We start from the raw sequence: 20,234 nt of genomic DNA, 5'->3' as shown, positions 1-20,234 counted from the left end.
GCTGAATTTCAATCGAACGACGACGACGACGACGACGACGACGAGAGAAAAAAACGTTTCGGTTTTGCATGCATTTTTGCCGCTATCAAAATAATGCCAATCCAAATACCAATTTCAACTACTATTAATTTGTGTGTTGAGTTGTTGATTCGAAGGGAAACAAAATATGTCTCGTCGATAATCGTGCCTCTTTTTTTTCTTTCCAAAATATGGAATGGAAAAAAATGATCACACAATTTTTTTTTTGTTTGTTTCATGATTAATTTCGACTTGGTCTTGTTATGTCGATCGTTCATGTTTTCCGACGTCTATCCGACGGTTTGCGGTTGTTGTTGTTGTTGCCGCCGCCACCGCCGTCGTCGTAGTCGTCATTTACAGTCGCTGACATGGCACTTGTGCATGTATTAGTAGTCGGTATCATGGCATCGCGTCTGTGTATGGGTGATGTTTTTTTATTTTTACCTTCTTTTCGTTCGTATGCCGCACATGTGTGCAATTCTGCTTATACTGACTGCTGAACCGGGTTGGTGAGCAGTGATATAAAATATCTTTAGCGTATAGATTCACATTGAAACTGCTGTCGCAACGGTATAAATATTCGAATTTTTCATTGATTTATTAGAAATTGTTCAGGTTTTCCATTACATCGGTCATCCACGCCAAGTGAAAGATTCGCATTGCTAGTAAAATTACCGAAAAAACCGCGGTCAACCAAACAATTCGCGTCATTCTAAAGATACAAATTTTTATTCTCAGTGGAGTATGACGACATGACGGCAATGTCGACTGACGATGTTGGCGGTGCAGAGTAGTAAGTTGAATTCTGTCGTTCGGAGTCATCGTCATCGTTTCGTTAACATCGCGCGCGCTGTACGTTTTTTCCTTTTTTTAGTTCGTGTTCACAAAAATGTTCCCGATATTATAATGTTGTCGCGGCCAACAGACGAACGATTTTATTTAAAAATCGGCCAATTCTTCTGAGTATATAAAACGCTTTAAGGCCGACAATCTATATTATTTTCGTTGAAATTTTATGGTTGAATAAAGAGAAAAACACACACACACACACACAACATTGACCGATTTAATCGCGAACGAATATTGATATTCGCGATAAATAAGCAAATTAATAAAAAAAAAAAAACGAAAAAAATTGAAGAACGAAAACAGTGTGACCTTTCCTGAGAAAGAAAGAGCCAGAAAGAAAAAAAGAAGGATCAAAGATTTAAAAAAAAGAAGTAATAAGTTCATACGAAAAATTTATTTGCTATAGAAAATAAACAAGTTGAAAAGCGACCGATCTAACTATTTGAAGAAGAGAAAAGAAGGAGAAAAGAAGAAGTTAAGGTGCATCTATTCTTTAGAGGCGACAGACAGTAAAGTGCGACAAAAAAGAGAATATACATTGTGTTGTGACACATACGACATATATACATATTGAATCGTATAAGTGAGCGTCGTCTGAAGTGAGCGTATGAAATGAAACACAAATTATTGGCAGACAAAGCTAAATAATTTTTCCGTTTTCAAAACAAAAACCCCAAGCAACAACAACAAGAGAAAATACAGAGAATCTCGATTGTGCTCCGGATTTTGTGCATCTAAGTAATCATTATCACATAGCCGATAAGAGACTGTACACAGCAAAATTTGGACCGATACAAGTAAGTTTGAGTAAAGCAAAAACCAAACAACACTGAAACAAACAAACAAAAAAAACCTCACAGAATGAGAAAATCGTCAAATACAGCGACCTCAGCGCAAATGTGAAAAAGAGTGAGAGAGAAAAAAAAGAAAATATTTTTAAAATTCGATTTTATTTTTCTGTGTCGAGCACGAAAAAAAATACACGTACCCACAACAACAACAAACAAGACTGAGAGGGAACAAAAACCCATACAAAATGCAAGAGAAACATAGCCGGGGCAAACACATGAAAATTAATAAGCAATGAAAGCAACAACTAAATAGAAGAAGTAACGAAACAAATGACAGAGAGTTAAATAAGAGGCAACACCAACGAAACTATACCGCAAAAGTATTTGTGGTGTGTTCCGTTGATCTCGCGCTGTCATTCTAATGCAAAATCAAATTCTACATACACGTACACATACGTTTTTTGCCAGTTGTTTTGAATGAACGAGCTCGTTGATTCTCTCTCACTTGCTCGCATCCAACGAGCTAACCGATTTGGAAGTGCGTTATTATTGTGATAGAAAAATTGCAAATTTTTGCACAACGAAATATTGAGAAGAACAAAAAAAAATCCGAAATGGGAAGAAGAGCATGAAAAAAGAGAGTAAAATTCACATGAACTGAAAAGAATCGGTGTTTTAGCCCATTTCTCAATAATAATTTTCATTCTGTCTCTCTCTATCTCGATCTGAACCAAGGCATCTCGGTGACGAGAACATAAAAAAATCTTTGCGGTGTGTGATCCGCTTGTTGTCATACTTTTGGTTCGGTTCATTTTCGTTTGGCGCAACACTCGACTGTTTCGTCTAGTGTGAAAAAAGCACACAGCAGAAAAAAAAAGCGCACAATAACATTATCATCATTAAACCCAAAAGAAAAAGTAAGTGTCAAGCGAAATACAAATACAACAAGAGACAGACAGACACACGCACAGACCAAAACACACACACTCACCGAAAAAAAAAAACCGACAACCTCCACAACATTTTACAAGTATATAATTAATTAAATAAATACAAAATTATTAATTGAATAAAAGTGAAGAGAGGGGGGTTGCCTAAGAGATTTTTTTTCCTTTTGCTTCAACGTTTTTTTTCTTCTTCTGTTCGATATAGAAATATTCGCGAATAAAAGCGAAGAGTAAAAGTAAAGTAAAGCGAAAGAAAAAAAAAATATGGACGACATTCAGTGAAAACGCGTTTAAAGTATAATAATAACACGCGCCGACCAACAACGCATAAACATGCGTTCAAAATAATGAAAATAAGTGCGAGAGCTAAGAATATTATTTATACTCGATTTTGTTCTTCAGTTGTTGTTGTTGTTGTTTTCTTTTTCTTCGTCTTTATAATATTAATTTTATTTCGTCGATTTCATCTCGGTCGCGCCTTGATCTCTGCCATGTCTCCTGTAATCTTTTATCAAGTGAATCTGTCTCGAATTGACTCCTGAACAATTGCCGTTTTTGTTTGTTCTGATCGTGTATGTGTGTTTGCTAAAACGCTTTCGTCAATAAATTAATTTAAAAAAAATGAAATTAAAGAGAAGAGGTAAAAAAAAAACACAGGCGGCTTCTCACTGCTAAGCACTTGCATATCAAGCCATTTACCGGTTATTTATTGCGGATAAAAATGGGCCAGCCAATCACAAGCGATTTTTTTCATTCCTATACAATTTTAGCGTTGCCGATGAAAAGTGTAGTAGGAAAATTGAGCAACCGGTCCTTTTCTGCGTGTGTGTGTGTGTGTGTGTGTTTTGATCGATATCAAACACACTTTTTTTCCTCTACGAACAAAACTTGGGCCTCATTCATAAAGTATTCAACGATTTTCATTGATTTTTTGTTGTTGTTTCGTACGGTGTGCATTTTTAATCATTACGGGGCCAAATGATTTTCAAAAAATTGATGAAAGAAAGAGAAAAAAAAACTGAACGCAAATTTCGACGCATGAATAATAAGAAAAATAGAAGGAGATGAAATAGAAAAGACACCGTACGAAAAATTTGGTGGTTTCAAGCAACAACAAAAAAAGCCTGTGTATACTTTATTTATAAACATTTCTACTGTTTCCCTCAACAAAAGGAAGAACAACTATTTTGAAATTTGTCAAGACCGGTAGCTGAAAAATTTACCGTAACCGTATTGACTAAACCGAATGAGAAGTAGCAACAGTAGAAAAAATAACAACAACAACACGCACACAGCGAAGAGACAGAACAAGCGAGGCAAAAAAAGCGGCAAGTAAACGAGTATATACGCAAGCGACTAAATGAAACAACGCCAGCTTAAAGGCGATACACGAATGTAGAAGAAAAAAAAAAAATCACTTCAAAGTGTGTTTTGCTGCTGTGTTGCTTTCAAATTGTTCGTTTGTTCGTGTTTTTTTCCCTTCTTCTCTCGCTGTTGTTTTGACGTTTTTGCCTTTCCGCCTCTATTTTATAGCGCTTTTGATGGCTGGCATATGCAGAATTTTGTGTGTTTTTTTCTTCTCTTATAAATGCGCGTGTGTGTGACGTATGCACGGCTACTTGTCTGATTCCGTGTTATGAGAGAGAACTTTGTATCGAAGTCGTCTCGCGATTAAATTCTATATCGGCATGCTAAAGATGTGTAACGATTGCGTTGTTGTACACCCAAAATGGAATCGGCTTTTTGAAAGAGGTTGGCGAAAGGTAGTTGGAAAAAAAGGACCTTGTCCAATAATCATTTCCAATAAATTGCCCTGGATTCGTTTTTTGTTTGTTTCTTTTCCGACCGTAATATACGTTCAATTTTTCAATAAATGAATACGTATGACACCAGCTGCAACAACATAGCATATGTGGCTGACGACAATAGGCCTACGACACACAGAGAGAAACAATTTCAAATGAAAACACAGAGAGGAGCAGCAACGGCAATAACAACAACAAAAATCCAACAAGAATGTGCTACCGCTGTCAGAATTGCTATCGTCAAACTGTCAAGTGGTGCGTGTGTGCACGTCAGTATCGTCGACACCGTAGCCGACGCCGCCATCACACCAAGCGTATACACACAATTTTCATTCTTCGTCTCCATATTTTTTTCGCTCTTATTCTTCTCTCTCTCTAGCTCGTCTACTGAGTAAGGAACTGAAAATCCAGCCACTAAAACCCACATGCATTTGATTTGTGATGTAGAATTATGGTTTTCAACGTGTTTTCTTGCTCGTCTGAAAAGTGCGTTTGCACTTTCTTTCGTGCAAATGTCAAAATCAACGTAGACGACCATATGATCTGTTGCTTAGCCGAAAGCTCTTTTTTTTCGTTCGACAAAGAAAAAATTAAATGCTTTTCAATTTCGGCCAAAATCATTCACAAATAAAAATACGGCGGAAGTACGAGAGAGAGAGAGAGGAACAGACTTAGCGAGAGACGACGTCGATGAGAGAAAAATCCGGCCATCGGCGATTCGCCATAATTCACGACGTTTTTTTTTATATTTTGATTTCATGTAATAAAAAAAGCCGCTTATTTGTTACACAAATCGGCGAATTGCCCAATCTGTCTAGCGTCTCGAATTGATGAATGGTCACTTTGACACAAATTCCTTAAGCCAAGCAAAAATTCCAACACTTTCAAAATTATATTGAAACCTTACAGACAAGCCGAGCAAGAAATACATTGAGAATCAACCGGACACATTGAGCGGAAATCGAGCTAGCGGCACCAAGAGGAAACAATTCGCTGATTTTTAGTTTCCCAATGTATCGACCGCTCTTCTCTCTCTCTCTCTCTCTCTCTCTCTCAATCTCTGTCTATCTCTTTCTCAGCCGCTGTCGGTGTCTCTTGCAAAAACTGATCGGATAGAGAGTGCAAATGAAAGAGAGTGCCCAAGGCGCGCGTGTATGAGTACGGTGTATTTGTAAGCACATTTATTGTGTAAATGCATGTTCGACGTACGTGCGTATTAATTAATCTATTATTCCTTGTAACATTATCAATTAATATTTATTTCATTTTGTGTTCTATGTCGAGTGTATTTATTTGATAAATAATGTATTCATTGCATATGCGCATACAATATAATGTCTACAGTAATTGCTTTGGAGAGCAGGCAATAACGGGACATTGAAAAAAAGCCACATACACACAGACCCGAGCGAACCGAGCCAAAAGAAAGAGAGAAAAAGCGCGTGAGAGCGTACACACAGCTGAAAAAAAGGACAGACATGAGAGCAAGAGAGCAAAAAAAATATAAACGTAATACAGAATTGAGCAATGCAGCGAAGAGTAATGAAACACACGAAAAAATAAAATGAGAAATAATATATACACTGAACCCTGTTGTGTATTGACCTCCGGGATTTATTATTACCGCTGAACAGAACAGAAGAAGACAAAAAAAAACAACAACAACAACAACAACAACAACAACACACGACCGATTGAAAAACACGAGCGATTTGACGAACAGTTCACATTAAACAGCGGCAAAGCTACGTACTGTCTCTCAACTGAAAAGTTTAAAGTCTATTTTTAAGCGTTTCAAAGTAGGTGTTTTTGTTGTTGTTGTTGTTGTTGTTGAAGAGGGAAAAAAAATCGTATTTCCCAACACAACTCGGTGTGTGTATGATTCGATTGCGAGAATCAAAGCAAGCAAGAAAGAAAAAAAAACTGCAAAAGTTTTATACAATTGTTTTTCCTTTTTCCGCGAATGTTATTTCAATTCAGCTCGAAGACGTGAGTGCCGTCATCTTCTTGTATTTAATTAAAATGTGTGGTGCGCGCGGCTGGTTGTCGTTGTCGCTGTTGCCCCGTTGCTCGCCCCGTTTTACTGATAACCGAGATAAGAAATCGTCAAGCAAGCGCGAGCACACGAAACCAATTTAAAAAGTCGAACCGCGTGAATACATAAAATGCACTAAAACTAATTATATTGAAAGCAAAGGATAGTGAGATAGGAACGAAAAAAAAGGAGTGAAGGAGACGGGAAGATAGAGAGACAGTGCGAATAAAAGAGAGAGGTAGAGGGAGAGAGATCGAGAAATAAATCCGAATGAGCATGTTTCAAAAAGGGACTGTCTAGTGCGCTGCATTTTCAAAATGTATGAAATTCAAGTGGTACATTAGAGACGGTTTACGTCTTGCAGTTCATTATTAAGTGCATTGCTGCACCAACCCAGCACGTATATATACGTATATGTATATGTATGTAATGGTTGTTCGTTTTGTCTCTCATTTCTCTAGAGCTGTATAAGTTATGTAGAGTTGATTCGGTTTGGGTTTAGGATATATATGTATCTCTCAGTCTCAGTATCTGCAAAGCTTGATGTCATGCTATGTTTATTTTTCTGACCATTTTTCGACGTACACCGACCAACCGCCCGTCCGTCCGATCGAACGGAAAACAAACACGATGCACAAGAACTTGCACACACACACTGCCTGCTACAAGACTCTTTATGAGTCGAAAGAGGGAACCGATGGAAATATGCAACAAAATGAGATAACATGTGCATCAATAAACGAGCGAAAAGCGAAATTGCATCGCTTGGCCAGAGAAACATTCGAATTTCACATAAATTCAACACAATGAGCGAAACCAAATCAAGAACACAATTTTTTCTTTTACTTAAATTATAGACACATGGCCAACAGCGACCATTTGCTATGCCACCATTCAAATCCGCATAAAATGTTAGCCATGTGTGTGTGTGTGTGTGTGTGTGTTTGCAACATAACGACCACAATAACAAACGGCGATCAACTTTTGCAAGGAATATAACATAGTCGATGATTTAAAGATAAAGTTCACAAAATGATAGGCGCGCGATATTTCAATTTGAATGTTTTCTCTTTCTTCATATTTTTCTGCCCGAGTCGTCTCAGCACTTCACTTTTCTCTTTATATTCTTCGGCTACAAATCCCCTTGTGATGCAAGAGAAGAATGGAAAAACATCAAGACGCGCACGGCACGGATAAAATCGCAAATAGTTTATAAAATGCAAGGGCATTTAAGTGAACCCAAGCATAACATGCCAGCAAAAGAAGAATAAAAATGCAGCCAAACACACATACACACATACACACACTTCATATATTATGAGAAATCGCTGCATGTCATGATTGATGTCTTCAGGCATATGAGAAAAAAAAACAATTGTTTTAACGGACTGAAATTATTACGGTAATTGGTACTTTGCGATGATCACCTTTCATTAGCAACGCACCGAATCGCATCCAAAGTATTGTACCCGCCACCATTTCATGTGAAGAGTTTGAAGGCAAACGAAAGAGAGATAAAGAGAGAGAGAGAGAGAGAAAACGAATGGTTTGAGATTCAAAATTTTGTTTCGTTCAGCTCTCAACCATTTTAATGGCACACCATGTTCGTACCAATGAACTTAATTGCAAACAAAAACCAACGAAACATTTGATGTTATGAAGAGGTGTATGGAGAGATTTTGTCGATAAGATTAAGACCATTTGATATGTGATAGATGAAATATGTTGGTGTTATTTTCTATTCTTTGCTGTGCATATTCGATCAGTACCATTCCGTTGCACATCTAATATCATTACCATATAAAATCTATTGCAATGAGTTATTCGATACGGGGTTAAACTGGAATGCATCATTCGATAAATGCAACGTTCGTCCGATAAGCAGTTGAGCTTTTCGTTTTGTTTTAAGCCTCGGCAAACTTAATCGAATTACATGTTCAACGTGCGAACAAAACAAAAAATCGATAGAAATCGATCAGTGTACAACAACAACAATCCAACGCGCCGAAACACGGCTCGAAAGCCAAACACAAAATCCATGTCAGGTTCTTCTTTTTCTTCTGTTTATGTGTATATGGTGTTTTATCAGTATTAAATTTAGAATCATCGAGAAAATATGTCGCAATCACTTGGTTTTCGCAGACGCATCAGTCAGCATTATTCAGGGAATCACGAAGATCCAACAAATAAATAAAGCAAACAAACGCAAATACTACAAAAAATGACACACAATTATCGAAAAAAAAAAAAAAAAAAATAAGCAGAAAAATGTCTCAAAATGAAAATGTTAGCGCCGAATTATATTTAGTTGACGACGACGAAGAATAAGAAGAAGAAATGGAACAAGAGACGACGAATTGTGTGTGAGCTCAAATAGCCAAATTGCGGAATGTGCAATATTTATTGCGAATTTTACATTGTATTATTATCGTGAAACATGATACCGTCATCAACTTTAAATTGCTGTGCGCGTGTGCGCGCCTCTTCTACCTCTCTGTCTTTCTTTCTGCGTTATTTACCATTGATCATCCATTCATCGTGGCTGCTGTTGATCAATTTCTGTTTTACTTATTTCTCGGCATGTTTCTTTGTATGTTCGGTTTCGTCTTATCAACGATGATTTCGAATAACGTAAATTGAACACAAACATACACATGTACTTTGGAGTTCGGTCTTTGTTTTATGACCATTCACATACACCATTGGTCGCCTGATCAAAACTGATGTGCACGCATAATAATATTATTCCCGTGAACGCAATTGTCTACGTAACACCAGAGAAATGGAGATTTCTCTCCGAGAGAGAGAGAGAGAGAGAAACGGCAAACAAAATAGAGCAGACAAAAGGTGGAAGTATGAGTAGACACACATCCGATTACATATTATCATCATACGGCCGGATCGTGCTCAGACTCCTGGCAAAAAAAAATCACAAACATATAATATAAATATATGCATGCGTTAGCGTACAGCAACAAGAAGAGAAAAAAAAACAATTGACTACTTGAATCAAAACACACAAGCCGCACACACACATGGGCAAAAAAAATCGTAAACAAACGAACCAGTCCAGGCCAAATAGATCAACAAACCAAAGCACATTCCTCTACAACGATTTCAATTCAAATACGAATTCTCTTGAGCATACATCTCGTCATAGCATTCACAAACAAGCACATATTACAATATCTAGTGATTTTGTTTTTCTATATTTCATATTTCCAGTATGGCTATTCCGCTTATGTGCATTGTATACACAATTTTGTTTCCCTTCTCAAATTCCATTTCCATTGACATTAACTTTCACAATGGAACTCAAGAATTGTTGAGACATAGAATAATACTAGCATTGAATACGGCATAAAGCGGCTGAACTTATTTTGCATTCACTTCAAAACGGTGACAATTTCCATTTTTTTTTTTCTTCATTGGGAATATGAAAAGAAAAACATCCTTTTCTCCTCATAAAACATTGTAGATTAATGACAATTCTTCGTCGATTAATTATTTGTTTGGTCTGCTTGAAACGAAAAGAAAAAAAAATATCATTTATCACACATTCACTTGGCAAATGGAGAATCGTATTTTTATTTGGCGGGCGTTCAAGATTGCAACTTTTCTCAACACTAGGGAATTACAATAATCATTTTCATGAATGGCCAGACAAATCACATAAACACCATCCAGAGTCAAATAACCGATAAGACTTGGTGTGGACGAAGAAAGTCAACAACAATAACAACAGAGAAAAAAAAAACCAAAATCTTCTTATGATGTGTGCAACAAAAACGAAACGAAAAAAAAGGTCAGATTCGTATACTCAAAGAGGCTCTCGTGTCCACACAGACGCACACCACATATACGCGCACCGTTACCCATCGTGTCTCTTGATATTTCCCTTGTTTAGACTACATTGGCCCAAGACACAAAAACAAAATGCCCATGAAATTGAACGAAGCTGAAATAGCAGCCAGCAACACATACAAACATGCAAAAGATTACGTAACAAACACCGTCTGAATGATTGACTCTGTCCTCATCCCTTTGATTCCGTGTATCAGACAGCAAACAGCCTTGTTTGTCGCTTGCAGCTAGTTATTTTTGATCACGTTTTTTCAATTATCCCAAATTTTTTTCTCTCTCTCGTTTCATCGTACTTTCTAATTTTCTATTCATTTATCACGAAACTACCACGTTTGTGTTTTTTGGTTCATATCTTTCGCGCGTGCGACGACGCCGTCACCTTCTCATTAGTTAATCGACACATTTGCGTTTGCGGTGGAATGCATCAAAAGAAGTAAGAACAGACAGTAAAGAAGAAGAAATAGTTGAAAAGCAACTAATGATGGAAAAATACTTTCAATTTTCTCCAATGAAACATCATTGTTCCACCCGTTGAGTGGCAATGCCTTGAAAACAGATGTAAACGACAGATGCAAATGCTGTTAGATCAGCGAATAAAAAAAATGAGGTCAGACACGATAAAAACTCAGCCGCGTTAACGATGGAATTTTTTGAGTGCTCTAAAAATAGATAGACCAAAAATTGTATATGCATTTGTGTACAATCATGTTTTGATTTGTTGCTACTTATTTAAACTTGATTTGTTTTCGGCATATTTTCAGAAGTGAAGTAGATATCGTAAACCATCCAAATTGTAACATAGTTCTAATTGTAACATAGTCTCAAAATAAACTACTTTTCTAAAAAAAAAAAATACAATTAAGTCATATATTCATATCGGTAGATTTTTTCGTGTTCTTCTCAAATACGATATAAAAAAACCCTTCAAAGTTTTGCAGAAAATTAGTCTATTTGTGCAATTGTTACAATTTAGACTATGTTACAATTTGGATGGTTTACGATACATTGAACATGTTTGGCTATTTTTAACTGGGTTTCAATCAAATCATGGGCCATGAAACGTGTGCATTGATTAGAAGTGAATGCAAAAGAGAAAAACACGAAATTAGCCGTGCTGAGATGAATGCGTCGATTGTTGTCAATTTGAATTTTGAAAACAGATCAATTCAACTCAAAATCCAATGAGAAGCGACAACCGAAGTGTTCCTCATTTTAAATGACAAACATGTTCGCTAATTTATTCACCAGCCGCCAATTTGATGTGCGCTCACACCGATCCAATGTGAATGAGAAAAATCCCATTCAATTTCATGTTGACTCAAGAGATGACGAAGAGAAGGGAAAAAAAACCTTCGCCAAAAATGTAATTCTCCAAAGAATTGGCACATCAATTGGCCAACATTTGCATATACGTGAAAAAAAAAGAGTGTCACTCTCGCTCGCTTGCTTGCATGCTCAATTGTTCAGTAAGCGAGCTTTTTACGTCTACAACAGAACACACACACACACACAACACACTATAGAGATGTATTCAAGAATATTGTGATGAATCTGAAAATAGAATAAACAATTCATTTTACGTATTCAATCAATTTTGAATGCTAACCGTGCGTTGTCACCTCCAAACAACACCAACAATGTCAACCAATCCTATGAATAATGTCAATATAAACTTGAATAAAGCTGATTTTGATTTGACTGAATGTATCCGAAAAAAAGAGAAGGAAGAGAGAGAGAGAGAGAGAGAGAGAGAGAGAGAGAGAGAGAGAGAGGGAACTCTCGAAAGAGCAGAAACGGGATTGAGCGCACCCCGCGCCACTGTCTGTGAGCGAGCGTGTGTATCCGTACTGTATGTGCAATGAGCACTCCGGCAATTATATTAATTCCAACGAATCAAAGTGGCAATGTCTGAGCGAGCGCACATCGTTTCTGTTTCTCGTGCAATCGTTTTACCAGCTCCAGGCTCAACATACTTTCAATTGACCATTGATTAGCATCAATTGAGCAAAAATCATGCCAACTATACAAAGTTCACACGGATTTCTGTGTCTCAATCACTCCCTCTCTCATTCGCTCTGTGCGTTCTTTCCTCTTTCCTCTCTCTCTCTCTCTCTTCTTTTCACCTATCTCCTGTTTCCGTTGTTTCGTCGGCGCGTTTTCATTTCCATGAAATACATCTGTGAGACATTTCAATGTTTTCCATTCCAGCGATCTTTAGAATCGCTTTGGCATTTAATTAAAGCATTCAAGTACGCGACACTCGATAAATGCACACACATCCATGCCATCGTACGTACGTACATATAGATGTATATCGTTTTCCGGTAATTATGGTCATACTCTACTTTTTCAATGATTCTGATGTGAGTGACAGGGTTTTTGTTGTCATTCACATGCAAAATACGCTTTTGTTTCATATTCATATGATGTGATAGTTTATGCAGCGGCAGTGATGACAGCAGCGGAATGAATTTGTTCGATTCAATGATTGATCTGACAGTGAAACATAAAAAAAACGTTTTCATCAGACGGTTCTCTATTTACGATTTGCGCCAATGTTTTTGGTGGCGGTGATGTTTGGCGTTTGTTTTTTTTTTCTCTCTCCTTCAATCAAGACATGTGTTAAATAGATCGGCGGCCGTCAGCCAAATGGTTTAATGGAGAGAAAAAAAAAGTAGAGCAATAACGAAACCGAAAACAAAAATTTAATAGTATGTGAATGTGCCAGTCAATATAAACGACTGATCCTATCAACATATGCAGCCGCACTGTATGCAGTATCGAGACATTATCTAGTCGAATATTATAATTTTGGCCGGCGCGCGTCAATAAGACGAATGTTCACATCAATTTCTTTGAGATACGTTCCAATTTTTTTGTTGCCGTTTTTTCTTCTTCTTCAACGCCTTACATCATCATCGGCACGAAGAAATAGAGCGAGAAGAGGAGCAAGTAAAAAGAAAATAAAACAAAAATGGCATGAAATAGAATCGAAATTGTTTCGTCTCTCAATGGAACAACAAAGAGGCAGCCGATGCCATTCGCTAAGCTATATACACACACACTCGTCTATTATATGACATTTTGCTTATCTTTTCCGTGTTCTTTTTGTTTCGTCGTCGTCATTTTTTTCTTCTCGCTTCTTATGAATGGTTGCGTTTTTTGTTTCGGCTTTCAATTTTAATGCTACTTTTGGGATGCCCCTGACATATGGGCTAAATTGTGCGGCTCGTGTGTCTGCATATACATTTAATCATCATCGTCTGACAGGTGAACATACGACTATGTTTGTGTTTGAGTAAGTGAGTGAATATTTCATTGAATAAGCAATATTCATTCTCAGTTCGCGTCGTTCCCACTGAAAATGTTTTAATAGACACATCGAACTGCGATTCAATTGCGGTGAACGCCAAAAATGTTGCATCATTTGTAACTGTGGTTGGTTGGCTCGCGCACGCACAAACAACGACGATAGCAGTGATGATGACGGCAGCATCGACAACGACGATGATATAACGGCGTCTGTGAGGGGAAGTGCGCATGAAATACGTGAAATGTGGCTGACCAAATTAATTTGAGCCGATTTGGGAGGCGATTCAATTTGCCGACTCAAATTGGTATAATTGATAGACAGAATGAGCAGAGAAGTCGAGAGACGGAAACAGCTAAAAAATATTTTTTCGTGTGAAAAAAAAAATGAAATGGAATAGTACCGAGATAGCAAGGAAAAAAAAACACAGACAATCACTGAAATATGCCAGAAACGAAGAAGAAAAAAATCAACGCTATTTTTGTCTCGCCACTATTGATTGTCAGAATTTCTTCACGTGGCCACTAGCAATAACAACTAGTTAACGGCTTTGTTGTTGTTCAGTTCAGTTCAGTTGGACATTTTTTCTGTGTTTCTCGTTAACACATGATTTGCTTCCCTCGCAATCGGCTTATTATAATTAGCATTACAAGTTGAAGATAACTTGGAATTACCGAAAGAAACGGTGGCGTGTCACAAGTATTTTCTCATGAAAATCCGTTCGATCAAACGAAATGCCATGCAAACAAGCATTTTAAGGCGATAAAATTATTAGCAATGAAACGAAATCACATATCACTGATGCAGGGCATCAAAATGCGCGTTGACAGGCCCTAGGCAACGCTGTAAATTTACAAATACATCGTGCGATATAAAATATGTATGAGTGTTGTGGAGCAGAGAAACGTGAGACAGACAAGCATTTTTATGACTTTTTATTTAAAATATTGTCGTCCTTTTGCCGTGCATGTGCGAGACTTGAATCGAAGCAGAAAAAAAATATTATGTCATCGTTTTTAGAGAGAACACACTATTTTGCGCACGTATAATAGAGAAAGAGACGAGGCAAACGACAGCATAACAATAAATCGTAGCGGTCTAGCGTTATACGGTGGCAGTTAAGAACAAAGTGAATAAAAAGTCAATGAAAGAGGATAGAGTGAGAGTGAGAGAGAGAAAAAAACAGCAACAAATGTGATATTAGCAACAATGACAAAAGTAATAACAAGAAACGCAACGCGATAATGGCAAAAACGAGGCACCGAATTCATCGCTGAGACAGACACACGAAAATGGAGAGAAGGGGGAAATAAGCACGAGCGCGACAGCATAAGCAGCAGCAGCAGCAGTGGCGGTGGCAGCACAGTAAAAACGAAGAAAAAAAAACCGCCATACGTGCATAAGCCCGAATATAAAGTGTATCTGCTAAAATACTAGGTGATGATACCGTTGTATTTACGATTGTGACGATAATGGAACGCGAGCACACGCCAGCCGATTGAATAAATATTATCGGTTTTAGCTGTGTGTTGGATTATTTTCCCTTCGGTTTTTATTTGGGGCTCCCTTGAGCCCGTTATCACTTTGTGTCACCATCGATCGTACGCGTTGCTAGCTCGCTCGCTCATTCGCTTGTCGTCGATTACAATTAGAGAAATCATGATTTGGTTTCCCTATCAGTTTTTACGACACAATCAGAGACGATAACATACACACGAGATGCGCGCACAGACACAGCACAAAAAAAAAGATGAAGAAATGAAAATACAAAAAAAAGATGAAGAAAGAATGATGATGATGATGATGATGATGATGAGAGCGACAAAGAGCTCGACCAAGTTTCCAACGCACTCGACGAAAATTTCGGGTTGATTTTCTAGACCGCGCGCATTCATTGCATGGCATATATTGCGGTTGGGGCCCTTTCGGTCACACATAACAATGGGAAAGTCCAAATTCAGCAAAAATTCCACCGATGCAAGATAGAAAGAGATAGTGCGAGTGCGAATGAGAACGAGTGGTGACGAGACAAAAGCCACAATAGAGGGAAAAATTACCACAAATTGCTCGTAGAGAGTTCTATCATTGTTTGCTCGATGGTTTCGCCTTTTGTATCCATATTAAACGCTAAATATAGGCTCTTGGTGCGTCAAATGAAAGATGGAGAGAAAAAAACACCGATTTTGCTTTTGCCAAAAAAGAAAAGAAAAACCAAATTTAAAATCGATTTTATTAACGCATGGAGTCTGTACTGTCCTTTTTATACACGTGTGTGCTCAATCTCGTTACATCTCTCGTCTTCTTTCATTTTATTTTCAATTTCGTAAAAAAACAAAATTCGGCATAAAATTCTCTCTCTCTCTCTCTCTCTCTCTCTCTCTCTGTGTGTGTGTGTGTGTGTGTGTGTGTGTGTTGGTGTATGTTTTTGGATCCGAGTGAATTTCAATTTCGGGTGAATATGTTTGTTGTTTTTCTTTTCTCATATGGAGGGGCGCTTCGGAAAAAAAAAGAAACACAAGCAATCCGGCCGGCATTGTGATATTCATGAAATCGGTCGCTTCCATTCGAAAATTTATTCCGACAATGTAATTGAAAATGCAAATAAAATCTTCTCAACGCAAATCACATGAAATGATGACGAGAATAATTAGAGACATGCAATTCACAAAACAATGGCACAAGACATGGGAAGCAGCATTTTGTCGCTTATTCGGATACACATGGAAAACCAGTGAATATTTGAATCTGGGCATGTTCGTGAAAAACACCACAAGACCGAATGAGATGGATAGAGAGGGAGTGAGCGAGCGGATGAGTTAGAGTCAAAGAGTGTGTTAGAGAGAGACAGAGTGTGTGTGTGTGTGTGTTTGGTGTGTGCGTGCGTGTGTTCAAAGTGAAAAATCAGACAAACAAAGATTTGACCTTGACGGTGCAACTGCCGCAGACAGTGAGCAAAAGAAATTTCGCGTGTGTACGGTATACATAAAATATAACGAAAAATCGTACGACACATCGCACGACTATGGCTATGGCTATGGCTATGGCTATAGTTACAGAGAGCTAGCTCTTCGACTCTGACTCTGTTCGACTTTTATTGAAGTGAAGTGCACAGTTACAGACTTTATAGTCGCACCGCCCGACAAACCGAATGACGTATACGTTTGAATTTCAAACATTTTCGATTATATAGTAGCTAAATGGGGAGAGAAGGAGAGCATTAGACGGCAGCGACAACGGCGACGAAAATCCATGCACACACATACTTCGCAGATATAATTGTGTATTGGTTTTACTATACATAGGCATAGGCTGGCTGGTTGGCTGACTGACTGTTCGGTTGTTCGGAGCACATACAACATAACGCATAAAACCCATAACGCCGACACCAAAAATTGCTATACGCTTCGGCAAACCGCGCACGGCTATACAATAAAATTTGATATGAACATTTTTGCCCGCCGTCGCTGCTTCTGCTGCTGCTGATGCTACTGCCGCCGCCGCCGCCGATAACACAAACGATTGAAATGTGAAATGCACTTGTACACAACATAGTGGAAAGATACACATAGACCAGGCAACACCAGCCAGACACTGACTGACGGCCCGACTAGTCCTGTTTATTGAATGTTTTTCGTCAATTTGTTTATTTATTCCTTGTTTTTCTCCATTAAATTACGGCTTTCATATGTTTCATTGCTTCGTGTTTGATCTTCTTTTCAATTTTTGATTTTCAGTTTGGCGCGGTAACAGCTTTTAGCTTTTTCTTTCCTTTCGTTCTCGCTCTCGTTCGTTCATTCATTTTTTTCATAATTTATTCAACTCAATGCATGTATCTAATGTTTTTTTTTTTTTTTCATATTGTTCGCGTGCTCCAAATATTTGGCATTTCAATCAATTTCAGTTTGATATTTGTGTGTTTATTAATTTATTTGCGATGCGACTGTTAAGATCGCATTGGGTTCGTGCGCCGAATAAGACACACATCGAACGGCAAAACGGTAAATTGTTTAGTCCTTGAAGACCATTCAAATGCTATCATCTCAGACGGCTGCTATTTTATTGCACAAATAAATGAGGCGAAAAAAAAGAACAAAACAAAATGATCGTGTTTGCGGCTAAAATGATGATTCATTTAGACGCCAATTGATCGATCTATTTACATAGTTTCGAATGATTTGCGAATGTTAATTATTTTCACCGCTAGCCCCGTGTGTGAGTGTGTGCGTGTGAATTAAAATTGAAGACGGCAAGGGCGGTGAATTTATTTCGTGATATCGCCGCGACACCGAAAAAGGTGACGGCAATAAATGTGCGTAACCTTTATTACGCCATCGCTGACACACACTTCATTTGGGGGCACCGCCTAAATATATTCCATAAGACAATTCAAATGTGTGGCTGAGCAAAATGATTTCGCGTAACGTCTGTGACATTTGACACTTTTCTCCCTCGTGAATATGTGATGGCAGCGAATATGTGAGTGAAAGAGAGATGGAGAGAGAGAGAGAGAGAGAGAGAGAGAGAACAACAACCAACCAAAAAAGAGAACACAAATAATAAAAGAGTGGCATTCGTTTAGACTTTGGCTCCAAATACATTCCAGACAAATCAATCAGCTTCACGTTGCTGATTGTGAGCCGCTTTTATGTCATGTGTGTATGAGTATGAGTGTGTCTCGATGTGTGTTTCTCTCTCTCTCTCTCTCTCTCTCTCTCTTTCATTGCGAGCCAACACGAAATTGACCTCTTGGCTGCTGTATAGACCAAAAATAGCTGGACAGTACTCGTGTTCACCGACAGATTTGATAAAGCCATTAATTATCAACATTAGCGATGTGAATGCATTGAAATATCCACACCATATTACACGAACATACAACAAACTAAATATATTTTTTTCCCTCTTTCTCGTCTTCTAATATGTCTTTTGTCATCAGTATATGAAACGAACTCTTAACTGAAACATTTGTTTACATTACAGGTTGACGTCGTTTAAACGGATCGTGATTTGTTTCGTTTGAGTGAGCGAAAGAGATTTTGTGTATATGTGCGTGTTTTTTTGACGCAAAAGCTTTTTAATTCACACCTTTTCGGTATTGTGCATTCATTTCAATACTTGCGATCAACGTGTAACGATTGCGAGTGATTTGTCACCGTTGTCGTTGTCGTCAACGATTATTAGACCAAAAGAGAGAGACAGAGAGACGGAGATTGAGTGCGAAACAGAGATACGCATCCGAAAAACTGAGTGCAACCGAAACGACCAAAACAACAACATTGTGTGCCAGTGCCGACAGTGTCTACATCACATCAATTCAGTGTCATTGCGCGACTGCTCGCATAAACAGAGTTGACAACTGTGTAGCAACAGACTATCAACTATAACTATTGATTCAAAAAAACAAAACATTTTTACTCCGGAAGCAGAACATCCATTACCCGTAAGTAGATTAGCTAAAAGCCGTACATTCTTTTTTTTCGGTGTTGATGTTGTGTTTTTTCCTCGTGCTAAATGTGTCAAACAAGTGAACGACAAAAAAAAAGAGAGAAGAAATGAAAAGCAAAATGGGGAAAGAGAGAGAGAGAGAGAGTGAGAGAGAGCAAAAACAACCGTGTGGTAGTCATTGAATTTCGATTGCCAACTAAATAAATAAACCAGTCCAAGCAGACGAAGGCTAGACAGAGAATCGTTGCTTCTTCTTCGTCGTTGTCGTCTTTTTTTTCGTTAAAAAGAAAATTGAGTGAGTCTGAAGTTTCAATCAGCTTAAAGATAATCCGCTGTTTTGATGTGTCGTTGTGGGTGGGCACAATTGGCACCAAAGAAATCGCTCATTTATAAATAAAGTCCACAAACGAACAACAACAAAAACTGAAAACAATAGATTGTGTGATCCTTCAGTGCTACAGGTGAATAAAATGTGATAAAATGACGAAGAAAAAAAAAAGGATGTGGGATATGTACGGTTTGTTTTTTTTTGATCTTTCAGTGTGTGTATTTGTTTTTCTTTCTGTCGGAACCACATGCACTGGCCGATACATATTATGACATCGAGCGAGCGAAAAGACGTGTAATGCGAATTCATTGAATGGTCGACCGATGTGCAAACATTTTTATATGTGTGTGTGGATCAAGAACAAAAGACCGAAGGCAAAAAGGGAAAACATACAAAATGTGGAGCAACCACTTGAAGCAGCACCAACCACAAAAACGTTTCAAATGTGTTTCTGATTCACTCGCTTGGATTGAGTTTGCTCAGCGAGACGATGCTCCGCGTGCGCCTACGGGACGGAGAAAGAGGGCCCATTTCCCAAGCAATTTATTGAGAAAAAGAGAGCGATTTTTCGTTGTTGTTGCTGTGGCTATGGCTGTTGCCGTTGTTAATTTAAAAATAGGCTTCACTTTTCTCATACCCATGTGTATTTATGCAAGCATATCGGAAAAAGCGTTTCACCATTTACTCTCACAAAAGTTCAAATAGAATTCGGCGAAAAGTAAATATTATTTGAAAAACCGTTGTATAATTTCAAAAGAAGTAAAGAAACAGCGTCCGCGCTGTGTTACATCCGCACATAGGCCTGGGTATTAAAAACAATACAAGACGACGGCGAATGAAAA

General features: G+C 38.0%; 1 protein-coding gene across 3 annotated transcripts in view; it reads left to right on the top strand.

The window, feature by feature from the left end:
• Positions 1-597: 597 nt before the first annotated feature.
• Positions 598-20,234, top strand: part of LOC129576798 (uncharacterized) — a 28,508-nt gene continuing 8,871 nt past the window's right edge. The window contains exons 1-2 of one of the 3 annotated variants that reach the window (XM_055462510.1): positions 601-1,664; positions 18,600-19,059. The gene's annotated coding sequence lies outside the window, so the exon portion shown is untranslated. Of the gene's footprint in view, positions 1,665-17,501; positions 17,618-18,599; positions 19,060-20,234 lie in introns of those variants that run through there. The other 2 variants (XM_055462512.1, XM_055462513.1) reach the window with 2 other exon arrangements.

This window comes from Sitodiplosis mosellana, unplaced genomic scaffold, assembly GCF_009176505.1.
Source record: "Sitodiplosis mosellana isolate CC-2019 unplaced genomic scaffold, AAFC_SMos_1.0 Smas_scaffold_6191, whole genome shotgun sequence".
NCBI classification, from domain to species: domain Eukaryota; kingdom Metazoa; phylum Arthropoda; class Insecta; order Diptera; family Cecidomyiidae; genus Sitodiplosis; species Sitodiplosis mosellana.
This window is presented reverse-complemented; position numbering and strand designations above follow the sequence as displayed.